This window comes from Battus philenor, unplaced genomic scaffold, assembly GCF_028537555.1.
Source record: "Battus philenor isolate CCGP_79_NKW_IND1 unplaced genomic scaffold, ilBatPhil1.0.hap1 SCAF_24, whole genome shotgun sequence".
NCBI lineage: Eukaryota > Metazoa > Arthropoda > Insecta > Lepidoptera > Papilionidae > Battus > Battus philenor.
In genome coordinates this window covers 9842776-9859174 of record NW_027181687.1, presented here as the reverse complement: position 1 = coordinate 9859174, position 16399 = coordinate 9842776, and the positions used below count along the sequence as shown (strand labels likewise).

General features: G+C 32.6%; 1 protein-coding gene across 1 annotated transcript in view; it reads right to left on the bottom strand.

The window, feature by feature from the left end:
• The window catches only part of LOC137924651 (uncharacterized), a 33423-nt gene that overhangs the window by 16474 nt on the left and 550 nt on the right, over positions 1-16399 (bottom strand). The window lies entirely within an intron of this gene.

Sequence of the window (16399 nt, the reverse complement as noted above, 5' to 3'; positions counted from 1 at the left end):
TGAGCCCTGTTTTGTTAAAATATATTACAAGAAAACATCTCGAAAAAAACCCATCGTGATTATAGTGGGAAAAAGGATGATGGGCTTGGGAATACCAAAAAAAAAAGCTCAGTGTCGTTTAAAACAGATAGGATCAACAAAAAAGAGCCGTACAATGATTTCTCAACTTTCTTTTTCGGGAATATCGCTATCATCGAAAAAAAGAAAGTTCCAGATCCAACGTTCGCGAAGCAAAATCCTCCTAGATCAGTACAAAGAAGTTAATAACAATATTTAAAGTACAAAATTAATTAAAAAGGGCGTACAAAAGGTAATCGATAGATACCATAGACATACTATTTGAATAGACTTACCATCCGCTAACATAAAAAAACCAATGCTATTTTTATCATATGATAATATGTTAAAAATGGAATTGGTTTTTGTAATGTCATAAAATCTAGATTTTCACCTTTGTGCTGACACAATTTAAACAACTATAAGACTTGTAATTTAGTAAATATCTTGATTTCTAAAAATCGCACCCATAAGGGTTTAGACTGGAAGTTCTTTAAGTTCGAAAGCAGGCGTGAGATAGTACTATATGTAAAGACTTTTAATTGGCTCTCATTTTAGCAACATCATTTTTATATATAATTACAGCTGTTAATCTTTCATGTAACATATACATAACATATATTATTGATTAATTAATTAATATTATTCAATTAAAGTGTAATGAAAGTCAAATTTTCTTATCTGAACGGAGGCGAAAACAATAAACGTCATAATGAATTTAAATAATTTATGATAAATATTATCTGTGGTAATTAAAAGTAGATGTTACAGATTAAAACAAGTTTCACTTCGTGAAATAAGTAATAGAAATTGAATGGGGAAAACCTATTAGAAGTGCTCAAGGACTATCGTGCTTTATGGACCAATACCATCATCATGTCAGCCGGTAGATGCTGCCTAGAAAACTTAGGGCTCTTCAGAAATTTACCACGACGATCGTGTCCTCGGTCCGTCAAGTGGGGGAGAAATAAAGAATATAAATTATTGTGATGATTCTGTGATGGTGATGTGTTTGTAAGCTTCTCTACGAGATCGAGTCCACATTGCTTAGAATTGCTCTCCTGAAGTAGCAGGGAAATGGGCTTGTGCATCCAACTGCTGTTTGTGGTCAAAGGTTCTAGAGGAGCTGGTTGACGCGGCGTGGGAAGGATCCCCATAACATGGACCAACCGCGCGAAATCGCTGAATTCAGGTAGAATATGAAGACAGGGTTTTGTGGCGATGTTTAGGGAAGTTCTATGCCCGTATGATCATCATACACTATTCAACTCAAAGGAAGAATGCGTCTCATTATTTTTCATTCTCGGAACACTTGTGCAAAACATATCTAAACCATGTCATAGATTTTGAATCGAGGCTTTTCAAGGCCACCGACATAAACGAGTTCAAGATTTATTCTTAACTGCTAAGTAGCCAAAATGCTACACAATACAAATGATAAGTCATCTGCACGGGAACAAAGCTTCCATTGTATTTTACGTCTATTTAAATATTACTCATGGTATTTAAATGAGAAAAATAACATGACACACTGTATACACCTTGTTAATAAATAGATTTATAATGAGATAACAGTTTTGGTTTTTCAAGTGATCAGGTATTATTTTTACTGAAGGTAAATAACCTTATTAAATGTAGTACCGTTACCAATAAATAAGAAAATTGGATTAATGTATTCTTAAAGTTCAATTGACATTTTTCATTGTTTATACAAAATGCCAAGACATTTAAGGACTTCATAAATTGAAATAAATAAATAAATAAAAAAGCTATTTATTGTCTTACTATAAAACTAATAATTCTTGTATAATACAGGGTGTCATAAAAACATACAGGGGACTCAACTAGTGCTGTCATGACAATGGCTCCGACCTGCGTTGGTTTTCAACTTCTCCTACTTCCCAAGGTGTCAACTGACCTTGTGTGGGTGTGTGTGTATGCGTCTTATACATATTATTATTAACAGTGACCAATTGTTTGTCATAAGAAGAAAGCCAGAAGAGCCGAATTTGATTTAAACTTTTATCAAATTGTTCCCCCCGTGTAAAGCCATCTTTCAACTTGAAGCTTTGACAGCGCTTATGTTGCCTAGATGTGATAAGAGTTCACAACAAACTCGGACGGGGCTTTTTATTTATTTATTTACACTTTATTGTACATCAACACTCTATATAAAAAACAAAATAAAAAGTTAATGTGATAAAATAATATGGAAAAGAAACAAGTTATATAGAGATGCAAAAGGCGGTCTTATCGCTCGAAAATCTCTTCCAGACAACCTTTGGATGGAGATTAGAGACATAAAGGAGAGGGCAATTTATTGCATGTACATAATAAAAGAGAATATAGAACATTTGCACATATACATATACAGACATAACCATAAAATTGTTAATAAAGTAGTTTACCAACTTATTTATCCCCGAACTTTATTACTACTTTAAAACATCCTATACTTTGTTATGGCATTATTTACAAGTTCATGTTAAAACAAAGATTATAAAGACTAGAAAAATGTATAACTTTTGCTTTTCTTTACCTGTAATATTAACCATTTTGTACATGACTATTTTTATTATATTTATTATTATTCTTATGGAAATAGTATAATATATGTCACCATCATCATTCCAGCTGTTGACACATTGAATATAGACTTCATCCATAGATTTCTCATAAGATCACCTGCATCCGGTGGTTTCCGGCGACCTAAGCTGCGCTGGCCGAACCGTGGTTCAGACCCTTGAAGTCTCAACAGCCAACAACTCGTCGTGTGGTCAACCCCCTGCTACTTGAACTAGCCAATCGCCTGAGACGTATATCGACGATGTATTGTCATTTACATACCCAAAATTTCTTGACCAATTTTTGATTCTGGAACATACTGTTGTTGGTTTCAATATACTACAAATCCCACACATATAATATACCGTAACACCATATAAATAATGTATATCGGTTACCTTCAAAATAATACCACGCTTGTATCGTCACCTTGTAATGTTAAGTACCTATAGTAACATGTTCCTTAATTTCTTATTTATAAGCAATATTGACATTGTACAAATATTAAAATATACTTGTAATAAATTGCACTTTGATAAATGCACAATGTGCATTTATCGCGCTGTCTCTGTTCTGTCTGTTTCCATTAATAAATACATGGAAATATTTTAAATATTTTTTTCTTTAGTTAATGATTTTCCTGTCACTAAGGCACATGTTTAATTTCATAACACATTTGACAAGCGAACTGGTAAGTTGAAGTGGCAGTGAAAAGGCTGTATATTACACAGAACAGATGGCAGCTGAAGTCTTAAAATTCTGGACTGACAATCTTTTAGTAGTAAGGCTTCATTGTTAAACACATCTGTGTGTGTTTAGCGCCAAATAATTCAAACTGAACGGCACCTAGCCGATGTATCCACCTATAGCTTTGCAATACCGTGTATAAGACGCGTAATCGACGATCTTGATCGACAATCCGGCTAAGTTCGACTACCACGACAATCACATTCTAGTTTGTGTGCACTGTAAAACCGTTATCATAATTTTCCTTAATGATTCATCTTGGTGTTTTTTTTACTGAATTCAACCGCGTGATTAAAAGATCCGATTCCCATATGATAGATAAATAATGGCAAAACATATACAACACACGGATACACACATGTGCACCAACCAAAACAAAAATATCTTAAATGCTATGTTATATTTTAAATATAAAATGTATAAATATCAAATTGTTTATAATTAAAGACTATTCCATTGTTTCGATGAAGTTAATACTGCTAGCCTCAAGGCTTTTACAGCTTCGTCAGATATGAGTTCACGGAGCGGAAGGGTCCGTGAACTATATCATAAAAAACTTCTTTATACGTGTTTGTGTTATGCTTAATTATGTAGAATTAAAAGCAATGTATTACTTATATAAGAGCGGAACCTTATAAAAGCCTGTATGCTAAAAGGAGGCTTAAGAAACAATTATATTATCATAAGTATATCAAATGACCTTAGCAAGGGATTGAACTATAATGACTATGTGTTCACATATCGCCGAAAGTCCTTGCTCTAAATTTATTTCAATTTCATCTTAAGGTCGATATTTGCATACAATGGTGTTTTCGTTTCAATTGTACTGCTACACGAACTACTTAATAATAATATTGTTGTATTATAATTAATACTTCATTTCGTTACTTGATTAAATACATAACATTAAAAATATCATATTTGTGAATATTAAGTATTGAAACAAAGTCACTTGAGCTTTTGATTTAGTTTTTTTTTATTAATTCTAATTTGTATTGTTAGGGTGTTTTGCATACAATATGTTTTTTCTCGTTTACTTAGCGCAGACAATAGGAAGAGGGATTGCCATTATTTGATACGTATCTAACTTCTTCCAGCTGATAGTTACTACAGCCTTTTAAAAATTAAAATACAGTACGGTAAATATAGACAAAAAATTATGTATTTAAAAAAATGTAATTTATGATTTACCAAATTATACTTTTATTTTGGATTTTAAAAGGAAAAATCTTTCTACGTAAAATTTAAACTGAAAAAAGGTATCACATAAATGTTTATTATTGAGTTTTATTTACTTCGTCGTTATATTGTAATTTAACAGGCCCAAATTATTGACGAACTGTTTTTGAGCAGCTGGATATTAGATAAGTTAATCAACATAAAAATAAATCACAAATTCAATTAACATATCTTGTTTCTATAGATAAAAATTAATTGAGATTCTGATATTTTATATTACTCAAAAGAAAATTCTGGCGGATAGAAATTTTCTCGAATTTAGTTCCTTGTTTGAAGAAAATCAATCATATCGGCAAGTTTATGTTTAATAGTATCAGAAGCAAATGTTAAAGTATCTCGCATTAACATCAAATTTAAAATGGCCACCACTGCACTCATACTGGTTTGCAACATGAGGCAATATGAAGTAAGGATAAGGAAGCGGTTACACAATTCGTAATTTTAAAAACTGGACATTTTTAGAGCGTCTCTTATATAAACTAGACACCAATAATTTAAATAATATGAATAATTATCAGATGACTTTAATTTAATTTTAAATACGATTTAGGCAATTATTTAAGAGAGTAAACACTGTACCGTGCAAAACATAAAAAAAAATTCAGAAAAATTGAATGTGATTGTGAAAATAAAGGCGCGGATGCTAATGTCTGTGGAATATAGATTTTAAATAAAAAGCAATCAGATATTAAACAGTATAAACAAAGAGCTTTGCAACTTTTTAATTACATAATACGAAGAATTTTCCGTCGTATTATGTTCGAAAATATAAATAATTTTTTGTACGTTTGGTTACAACAGATCTTATAAACTGTGGGAGCGTAATTAAAGAAATTACTTAAAATAATTTATTTTATAACTTTAAGACCGTATTCAAAGTTATCGAATATCTTTTTAATGCGTGAACTCATTCGAAATACATTTCTTCGTTCGATATCGCTATCGGCAACTAAATGAACACAAGGTGTTACTTTTATTTTGATACATCGAATTTGAGTTCGTGTAAAATTAAATTTAATTATTTTTTAAAACATTAACTATGAATATTATTACATTTAATTAATACCATTAAGTAAATGTGGTGGTAGGTCTTTTAGAATAGATCTAGGTATTATATACAAGATGTTTGGTTATAGTTGTAAAAAAATTAAAAAGTTTTAGATTAATTTTATAGGTTTTAGATTAACCTATGTATAGCCTAACCAAAAATCTACGATTTCACAAAAGATAAATAATGTAATGATAAATAGTATGAGCATTTTCAAAATTCGAATTAGCAGAACTGCATTTCATTTTAGTAGAATTGCAGTACATCAAAATTAGTCATTGTTAATTATATGTAGACAGTCTACTACAAGAAGTTATGGCTTAACACATTCCAAAAGAGTTTTAAAGTTATCACTATATACAGAATGATTGTAAATTGGTAAAATCTTTAATGCTTTCTGCTGACAAATGAGTTATACACCTTTAACCAAACAAGTTGTATATTTCTTTCTTGGATATTTTAACTATGTACTACCAAAGCCAGTTGGTAATCTAATCCAGCGATAACGATGTATAATGAGCAATGCTTAGACCAGAATTTAAACGTATTTTTCAGATAAAACTAATAACAAGTATTAGGAAACGGTAAAGTAGTTTTGAAGTTTTAGCGACAACTAGATATGAAGTATTTTATTAATATGTTTAAATTAATAATTGCAGCTCATGACAATATTTTAATTAGACATTTAAACTTTTTGACTGAAAGTGAAGGTGAAAAATGTTAATTTAAAAGAATTTAAGATGTTGAATTTAGAGCTTAGAAAATGATGGGTGTTATAATCAATATAAATAAATAAAATTGGATAGGATCTTTGTAATATTACCCCTTGTTACTAAATGCATATGAATATGTATGCGGTACGTAGACCAAAGTCCAACAACTTCCTCTGCGTAGCATACTATCACACTGTGAGCGCCAATACACCTGCCAAGGGTGGCAATTATAGTTTATACCCTCATAGATATCTTTGGGAGAGGTCTTTGCTATGCAGCGGGCGTCTATGGGCAGAAACGATGACATTGACCAAAAATTACATTGTTTTTAATTTGACTGATTTTAAGGGGACTTATACTAGCTGGTTAAACGAAAAAAAACTAAATAAAATAAATTTTTTTTGTTAAATTCCACAAAGAAGAAGTTGGGAGCACAGCAAGTTACGAATATATTAAAAGAAACAATATATAAAATGTAACCGATAGAATATTTCTGCTTTTATGTTTTTTACTTTCATTTGTTTACAAATGGCAGCTATGGGCCAGAGGTTCTGAAGTGAAACTACAAGGTGGACTGAAAACAGATGACGATCGGAAAACCCTGGAAGCATGCCGCTTATTACCGGTTTTGTTTGAAATCTTAAGGATTAGCCCATGTCCAGCTATGGAAGACCTATGGCAGATATGATGATCCTTTTAATTTGTTCACTTACTTAAGAAATATTTAATGGAATCAGGCGTTACCTTGCGGTTAAGTTTTTTTTTCTCGGAAGAAGTTTAACTCCTGAAGATGCCCTGTGGAGGGGTGAAGCACGTGTTGAGTGATTTGGCGGTGGTAGTTGTGTGATTCGCATTGTTTGCCGCATACGCATTTATCAGCGGGCTGGCCGGCGGTGCACTTTGTTGCACGACTACTGCTGCATGTGCGGATGTGAATAAATATTGGTCCTTTTCTTACTTAAGAAATGATCTTACATATATGTAACGAGGTGATTAAATAATTTTTGGTCATAATTTCACGTAAAACACAATTTGATTGATGATTTTATATTGTACTGTCGTGCGATCATCACTGACTTATCATCTTTCTGTTGAAATAAGTTCGTCTTTGTCACATGCGATAATAAAGTTTACCGTCTTCAGAACGAGGTTAAAAAACCTAGAGATTCTCCGATTAAACAGTATGATTTTTGAAAAATTCTAATTGTTACCATGTGTAGTGATAGCAAGCGTTTGTATATATATACCGTTATATAATTGGTGTATAAAGCCGTAAGCCAGATGTTTTCTCTTGCGTGCTATTTGCTGCTACTTTTCACTTCAATCTTTTTCAACCAGTTTACTTTGATTTTATGTGGTCTTGATTTTTCTGCGATGTTGTTTATAGATAATTTTAATTGTATCACCTATAAAGGAACAAATAGCAGAACCATTATTTATACTGTAACTTTTATTTATATGTACTACCTATCCCTTCTTTTCTCCTAAACATGTTAGATTAATTTTGTAACATTTTTATTTACAAATCAATGTTATATTTTCTGATTCTGCCAATAAAATAAGCTAAAAAAGCGAAATGTTTGTTCAGTGATTTTATGTCACACATAGTGATTGGAAAAAGGTAAAAAAAACTTTATTGACTTATACTGCCTGAACCTATTAGCCTGTTTTAATCTAATAGAAAAAATAAATGAATGGTTCAATGGAAGGAAGGAAATTTTAATTTCATTCCTTAAGAACCTCCTCGTAATAGATTTTAGGTTTTAGTATTAGGAAATGTGGAAAAAAGATGATAGGAATCGGTAATTTTATGTTTTGGTAAATTGTTATGGCGTGACTATTGTATATATATATATATATATATATATATATATATATAGATATATATATATATATATATATATATATATATATATATAGGTATATATATATATATATAGGTATATATATATATATATCCTATCGGTACATATATAATATACCGATAGGATGTAAATATTTCAATTTAATTATTGTGCATGTTGTGTCTGCCTTACTTTTTATGAATCTCCTTCCGTAGGCCTACTGGAAGAAATTTCTGGTTAGAAATAAGTAGTGCCTGTTGTGTCAGTTATATTTGTATTGTTACTTTAGTGTTTTTATTGTGTACAATAAACTGTTAAATAAAAATAAATATATATATCCTCTTGGTCACACCATACATTACATATCAATGGGATACGCTCGAGATTCCTCTAAGGGATAAAATTAAATTAAATTATGAGGAATTCTGAAAACGAACAAAAGTAATTGATATATCTTATCAGTTACATAGCTTAGCTTAGCATATAGCGTTATATATTTATAGGTATCCAGTTTGTTTGCAAGTGAGAGGATTATAAGTTTATTATAATTTATTACAGACAACCCGAGAACAATACCAGATGAAATCACCTCAAACAAGTTTAATGAGATAATGTTACCGTGTATTTACTTCAGACAATACCTCTTTGTTATCTAAACAGCGATGAGCACTGATATGTATAAAGTATTACAACCAAATGCACTTTTTTATTTGCGTTGTTATACTTAGGGCCTTGTTGTCAATTTCACAAGATTCGTAGATAAACTAACGCAACTGCCAGCCCAACGAATTGGCAAGTTGAAGTAGAAGACAGTAGGAGCAAATAGTACGCAGAACAGATTGCAGCTGGACACTGAAGGTTCTGCAGTGAAGACTGCGGACCCACAAGCGCAGCGTAAAACGTCCAACCACAAGGACAAGGGCAAATGACCTTATATAGGTCGCGAGAAGATGCCAGATACAGGCCGCTTCCTGCCAGACCTTTTGAAAAACTATGAGAGACAACTATGTTCAGCAATGAATGCTGTAATACTCCAAGGATAATGATTGCTTTTTAAAAGAGAACTTATAAACATCGAAAATGGCAAAACAAGCAATAAAATAGTTATATATAACGGTTTTTCTATTTTATAGCCACTGGATCTTAAAAGTTTTGAAGTAAACAAAGGTTCGAAAAAGGAATCATATCCTCATTAGTGAGCAATATGGGAAGCCGCTAAACCTTCCTAGGAAAACTTCTGTAAGAAGGTCATTGGACCTAAGACAAGAGCCAACAAATACAAGTTATAACTTGAATAACTTAACTTAGAAAAGTGATTACAAACTGAGATCATTTTAATAGTGATATAGATGATAAAGAAACAAAATAATCAAATGGTTAAAATAAACGAACAAAAACAAAGGTAAATGTAAATGTAGATTGTAGATTTCTTAGAGAAGACAACGGAACTGAGGCGATGTACGATAGGAAATGTAAGAACAGGAATGCAAGATATTGTAAAGATAACAAAGAGAAATAAATAGCGGATATTAAGAAATATGAGAGAAATATTTATTTTATTAACATTCCCTGCTTTGTCATAGAAAGAGACAAATAGAGGTCCTCAAAAACGGAGGTCAATAAAAAGAAAAAGAAGAGGTTTTGGAATTGAGTACATAGACTGGCAAGTCTAGAGCAGGACGTCATCCTACAAGGTGGACAGACGATCATATGAAGGTCGTCAAAAGACGTCGAATGCAGCGTAATTCACAATTGTTTAAATAAATAAATTGTCATCAGTCCGATCGAATCACGTTGAACTTTGTAAGGGATGACGAATTCAACCTTACCGACCTCCGTAATAACAGGGTCGGTCGCTGACCTCTTAAAAGCCGGAACTTACCGAGCTTTTCGTTGATAAAAATCCGTATGCGAACCTTCTTTGTATTCATGCTTTAATCAATATAATTGAAAGTCGATAATGGCAGGTAAAATGGTCAAAATTAATTTAGTTCAATAAATATTCAGCACCGGCTGTTCCGACAGACTTTGTATTGCCAGAAGTTATTGGCCCTTCGACTTAAAGAGGTGAATGCATTTGTCAGCAATTGACCTATACATTCACCCTTTTAAAAAATTTACAATCTATCTCCAATATCTTGTATAAGTTGTTTAGATGTAACAAAATAAATTTCTCTAACTATAACCATATTTTGTCAAATATGAAGCTAAAATAAAAATACACATAAAGCATTATTCTCTCTTGAAAACAGCTTATAATGGACATGCATGAAACAATATAGAATTTTAGTTTGTATAGAACATAGGAATAAATTAAAAGTGAATTTATATAGTGGAGGTAAGAACGAGAGATATAACACCGAAATATAAAATATGATTAAATAAATCAACTTTTCGTCAAATTCTTCTCAATAAACTTTCTTTGATTGCCTACAAATAATTTAGATTCAACGTTTCTGATCCACAAAGCCAGAGTATGAAACGATCTGCCGGCTTCTTTCTTTTACTTTTTAGCCGATGGACGCCAATGCAAGGCACAGGTCACCCCAAAGACCGCTAAGCTGACCAGCCTTGCGCTGCCTGAAACTAGAAACTTCCCACGACCTTAAGTATGTCTAAATAGTGGAGGGGGGGGGGGGCGTCTACCGGCTCGTGGTCGCCACTCGAAGATTTTTTGACCCCAGCGGCAATTGGTTGCCCGCTTCTTTATTGACGGTGAATTATATCCCAGGTAACAGTCAGAGTGGATATGTACCTACTGAATCTGCGTGTTTAATCTTCGACCACATCGTCACTTTCATCATCAGGCAAGTTAGTGGTCAAACGCGGAGAAGCGTTAATAAAAATTTAGATCACCCAATAATTTCGTGCGAAATCGATATTCATAAAATATGATATAAAACCAAGATCTTCCGAATAATATCATTGTGAATACAGCTTTACAACAATTTTGTTACAAAAATTAATATTGTTAGTATCGCAGCTCTTCCACGAACGCCCGATTAACGTGAATTGACGCAATTCCGTGAGAAGCAGACCAAATGTTTCAACTTTACCATCGTCTAACAATTTCTCGTTATTTATGTAATATCCTTTGTATATTTATTGTTATAAAATATTTTACGATTTCATCATTATCATCATATCAGCTGATAGACACTCACTGCACGGCGTAGGCTTCCTGTCCCTCTAGGGAAGACAGATCACCACGATGATCGGTCTTGCACTGGACATCCAACGACTTTATTGATTCTGTAGTCGGTCTACTCATTTGTATTCCTAGTTGCACCGCATCACGGGGTCGTGGTCACCACTCGTGAAGCGTTCAGCCCCAAAAGCCATCACGAGCTATGTCCCCTGTCTACTGCCACTTTAGAGGAGCATCCGAGCTATGCCTTTGACCTTGATTTTTCTAACTAAAGGTTCCCAAGTAAGAAAAGGACCAATATTTAGTCACTTCCACACATGCAGTGGTAGTGGCAAACACAGAGTCAATCTAATCGATGTAACATAGCTCCTGAAGATGCCCCGTGGAGGGGTGAAACACGTGTTGAGTAGTTTAACGGTGGCAGTTGTGTAATTCGCATTGTTTGTCGCATACGCATTTATCAGCGGGCTGGCGGGCGGTGCACTTTGTTGTACCACTGCATGTGCGGAAGTGGCTAAATATTGGTCCTTTTCTTACTTAGGATAGACTTCCGCAAGGTAACGCCTGATTCCATTAAATATTAAGGTTCCCAAGTCATAGGCCACCCCCTAAAATGTCAATGGGTAGGATATACCATAATCGCCCGATTTGACAGGCGGGTTGGCGATCGCAGTTTTGTATAATGGCACGCAGAGGACGCTTCTGCCATCATCTGGAAAATTGTTTATGAGCAGTGGCAATCCTATATAATTATTGTACAAAGTTATAAATTATGTAAGATTTAATCTCAGGAATCGAACTTGCCGAACACAATTGTAAATCTCAATCATTTACGCTAGGCTACCACTGTTCATTATTGGAACTCTTATAATATCTATATAAGTAATTGTAATATGTAAAGTATTTATATAAATAGAACATGTTCGTACAACTTGTTAACTTTTATGTAACATTTGGACACGTGTCTACAAACTATCTCTGCAACAACTTAGTTTGACTCATTAAGAATGCCTAAATGCATTAAATCCGCCATTACAAAGACTGTAAGAAGATTTTAAAATAAGCCAATAATAGCTGCTAGTAATAAACTAATATAAAAATATTAGTTTATTACTAGCATCAAAATTCATGACCTCTTATATTTTCTGAATGGACTGATAAACAACCTGGTTGAGGTCATCGGAAGACACAGTATACAGGCTGCTTCTAACCCTTGCTATTGGAAATTTATGGGGGAGGCTTATTCCCAGCAGTGGGCATCTTACGAAATTGATAATGATGACATTTTCTCGTTTATATTAATTTTAATTGTATGTTATATTGTTAATTCAGTTTCGTACACGATTTTCCGCATTCGGTGAATGATTTTTATATAAGGCAGGCATAATAGCATGCGCGTAACCTGTTATTTGAGAAAATTACGGGGAAATACAACAATTTGATTATAACGTTCTTTTATATGAATGCGATGTTTATTCTATTTTTGTAACATCAAAGCGATTATAAAAAAATTCATATCGTTGTGTACGTGTTTTATATTTTTATTAAATAAACATGTTTTACGTATGAAATATTAAATCAAAGACAAAAAATTTCAAACGAAGTAAATAAATAATGCGTTTTCACATTGAATCATTTAAAATGACCATTTGTGTATAAGAGAAGGAAGCCAGGGGAACCTAATTCGATGTGATTTAAGTATCTTATGATATCATTCAAGTTAAAGCTATGATGGTTTTATATGGGCACTGTTTTGAGAAGAGTTCACAAAAAAATTCAGATGGTTAATATTATGTATGGTTGCTATAAATATCTGTTATACATTTAATAATAAACAAAATAATAAGAATGTATAACAAGTTTTTGATTAACGAACTCCCTAAGAGGAATGAGTCCATTGTTTGACCACAATGATTTTTTAGAATGCATCGATACATAAAAAATATTTTTAAAATCATTTATAAGTTGATATCTATATTAATTGTTGGTCTTCTAACAACATTCATAGTTACTTATCGTTTTTTTGATAGTAGAGATCCTCATATACCTAGAGATACTATATCCTAAATATAATAAGACTTTCGAGCCAAAAACCCTTTAGTTGTTCCTTATGGAATATGACGTCGTTTCACCCCATAGTCCTCCACTGCAAGTGACTTCCCCAAAGATATCGATGAGGAGATTTACCATAATCAACACGCTTGGCAGATGGATTTGCGATTGCAATGAGAGTTTATGGTAAGCAGAGGACACCACTGCCCATCCTTCGGTAACTTGTTTTTGAGTAGTGACAATCTTAAATGTTTAATTCAGTTAGTGTGAAATATATGAGATTGTATTCAAAATATCAAACCCGCGACCTGCGATTACAAGTCTTATTCCTCTATCGCTGGGATACCAGTGCTTGATGAAATATATGTATTGACAGAATAACATGGATATTTATATACCTTTGAGTATAAATATTATAAAGGGATTCTAAAGTCGCGTGGCGTATATTATAAGTGGCTGGCTGTGGAACTATGTCCTGTTTTAAAGCCACTCAGATAGCGACAGCTTCTTCCATTCTCGCAGGAGTGCGAACAAACTTATGACTGACGATGAAATAACTTAACTTGTGACAGCTATGTTACATTACTTTCGTAATTTCAACGAAAATAATTCCTTTTAAAGTAGTAAGTAGTGTTATTTGCCTACAAACACTTGAACTCTAAAACACAATTATACAAATTGTCTAAACGACGTCTAAACGGGTTGTTTTAGGTTTACGAACCAGTTTTGGAATAGATAAAAAAATCACTGATGTTTACAGACCTAAACTATGCACAAGTACTTCTAATCCGGTTTCATCGCGTCACATTTTATTAATATTAGTTGAAAATATGCGTCTCATGGTATTGTGTGCGAATTCATATACAGGTAAGTATTGTTTAATGGAATCAGGCGTTACATTGCGGAAGTCCATCCTAACTAAGAAAGGACCAATATCCAGCCACCTCCGCACATGCAGTGGTTGTCGTGCATGAAAGTGCATCGCCCGCCAGCCCGCTCGTAAATGCGCATGCGACAGACAGTGCCAACTACACAACCGCCACCGTAAATTCACTCAACACGTGTTTCACCCCTCCACGGGGCATCTTCAGGAGTTGTTACACCGATTAGTGCTAGTGGACTCGGTGTTTAGGATATTGGTCCTTTCTTAGTTAGGTAAGTATTGCGCGACATATAGCATGATAAAGCCTACGTAATACTCATTGCTCTTCTATACAAGATGATTAGCTATAAATGTAAAAGATATAACTCATAATAGCCTGATTTACGAAAGTGATTTTTTTTAATATTACTGTGTTTGCTTGAGAGTCTAGATGAAGGGAAAAATAGATTTTTTTTTAATTTCGTTGGAAAGAATATTATACAACAGTAAAATACGTACAGTCAACCTTTAAAAAAAAACTAATAGTAATGTGAACATTCGGTTTACATTTGGTATCAAAATTGAAACTCTAGGCTGTTAAGGGTTAAATTGGTGATTGTATGACTCATTTGCTGCCAACTAATGTATGGTACAACCCTGAGATAATTAAGTAATTATGTAATGATAATCTATACATTATAATTCATTAAAATAAGCGCTTTTTACTACGTGCATATATACGACACATATATCAAAATTACATTTATTATTATTTTTGTCTGTCTGTTTATTTGTTCCGGCTAAACTCTGAAATGGCTGGAACGATTTTGAAGGAACCTATACTGGCAAGGATATGATGTAATATGGAGTAACTTGGGTTACTTTTATTTAAAAAAAAAATCTTTAACAATTTAAGACACAGTAACTATAATAATAAATTAATAAAATATATTAAAATTATTATTTACTATCCGTTCCTGTAGATGTTTTACAGTTACATATATTGACTTGTCGTATTCCGAGAAAAAATATAATTTATTTCGCAATGATTACTTTATACAGTATGATTAAAAATAAGTTTTAAAGTTTGCAGTCAAATGAGCTATACATTCACTATTTTAAAGCTGTTATATTTATAAAAACTCTACCTGTAGAAGCATCATTTAATATCAAATATGACCGAGTCTTATGTTTGATTACAATATAAAAATATATTAAAATAAAACATTGCAAGAAAAAAACCGAATTTAAAAATAGAATTTTAGCAACATTTAAAAAGAAGGGATCTAAAAAAAGCCGTGGAATAAAACCTCAACCTTATTTTTCAGGAATATCGAAATCATCGAAAAAAAGTTACAAGATCAGCGTCCATAAAGCAGAATCCTTCTTCATCAAGACCACGATGCTATGCTATGTACGCAATGCTAAAAATCATTTAGATATCTTCGACAGGCTGTTCCCTTTCATAGAATTATTATCCATTATGATTAAAACCCATTCCATCATTATTTCGACAGATATAAACTCACCAGAACAAAAGAGCGGGAAATCCCTACTATGTTTGCCTATTCATTTATCAATCCGCGATTTTTTTACCGCCAAATAACAGTATACTTATTTTTTACGACCGCTAAATGTTCAATGGAGTACGTTCATTCCGGTACGAGTATACCCGAGACGACTGGACTTTGGCTTGATTGGTTGATACTATGGGAATTTTGAAACAGTATTCTTTTAGTTTTAAGAACAAGGAAAATGAAATTAACAGTCAAAGATAAGATGTCTTGATTACTACAAATGTCGTAATATTTAAATTCAAATATAAAAATTCTTTATTCAACGTATGAGTATGATTGATAAATGTCTCATTGACGTTAAATTATGTCTACCGATCGAATGATAAATATCTTAGACCTGAGAATAAGACATAAAACTCGGCGGGATTGTCTTTAAAAATATATAAATAGAAATATTTAATAACATGTGCAATCTTTTATGAAGTCATCTACTCGTCATATAACAATTGTTCTTTTTATTTTTGTCATTTGTCAATAAAAACTTTCTAAACATTATTCGGGATCGTATTGTAAAAACTAAATGATGCTTCAACATGTTGTTATTCTT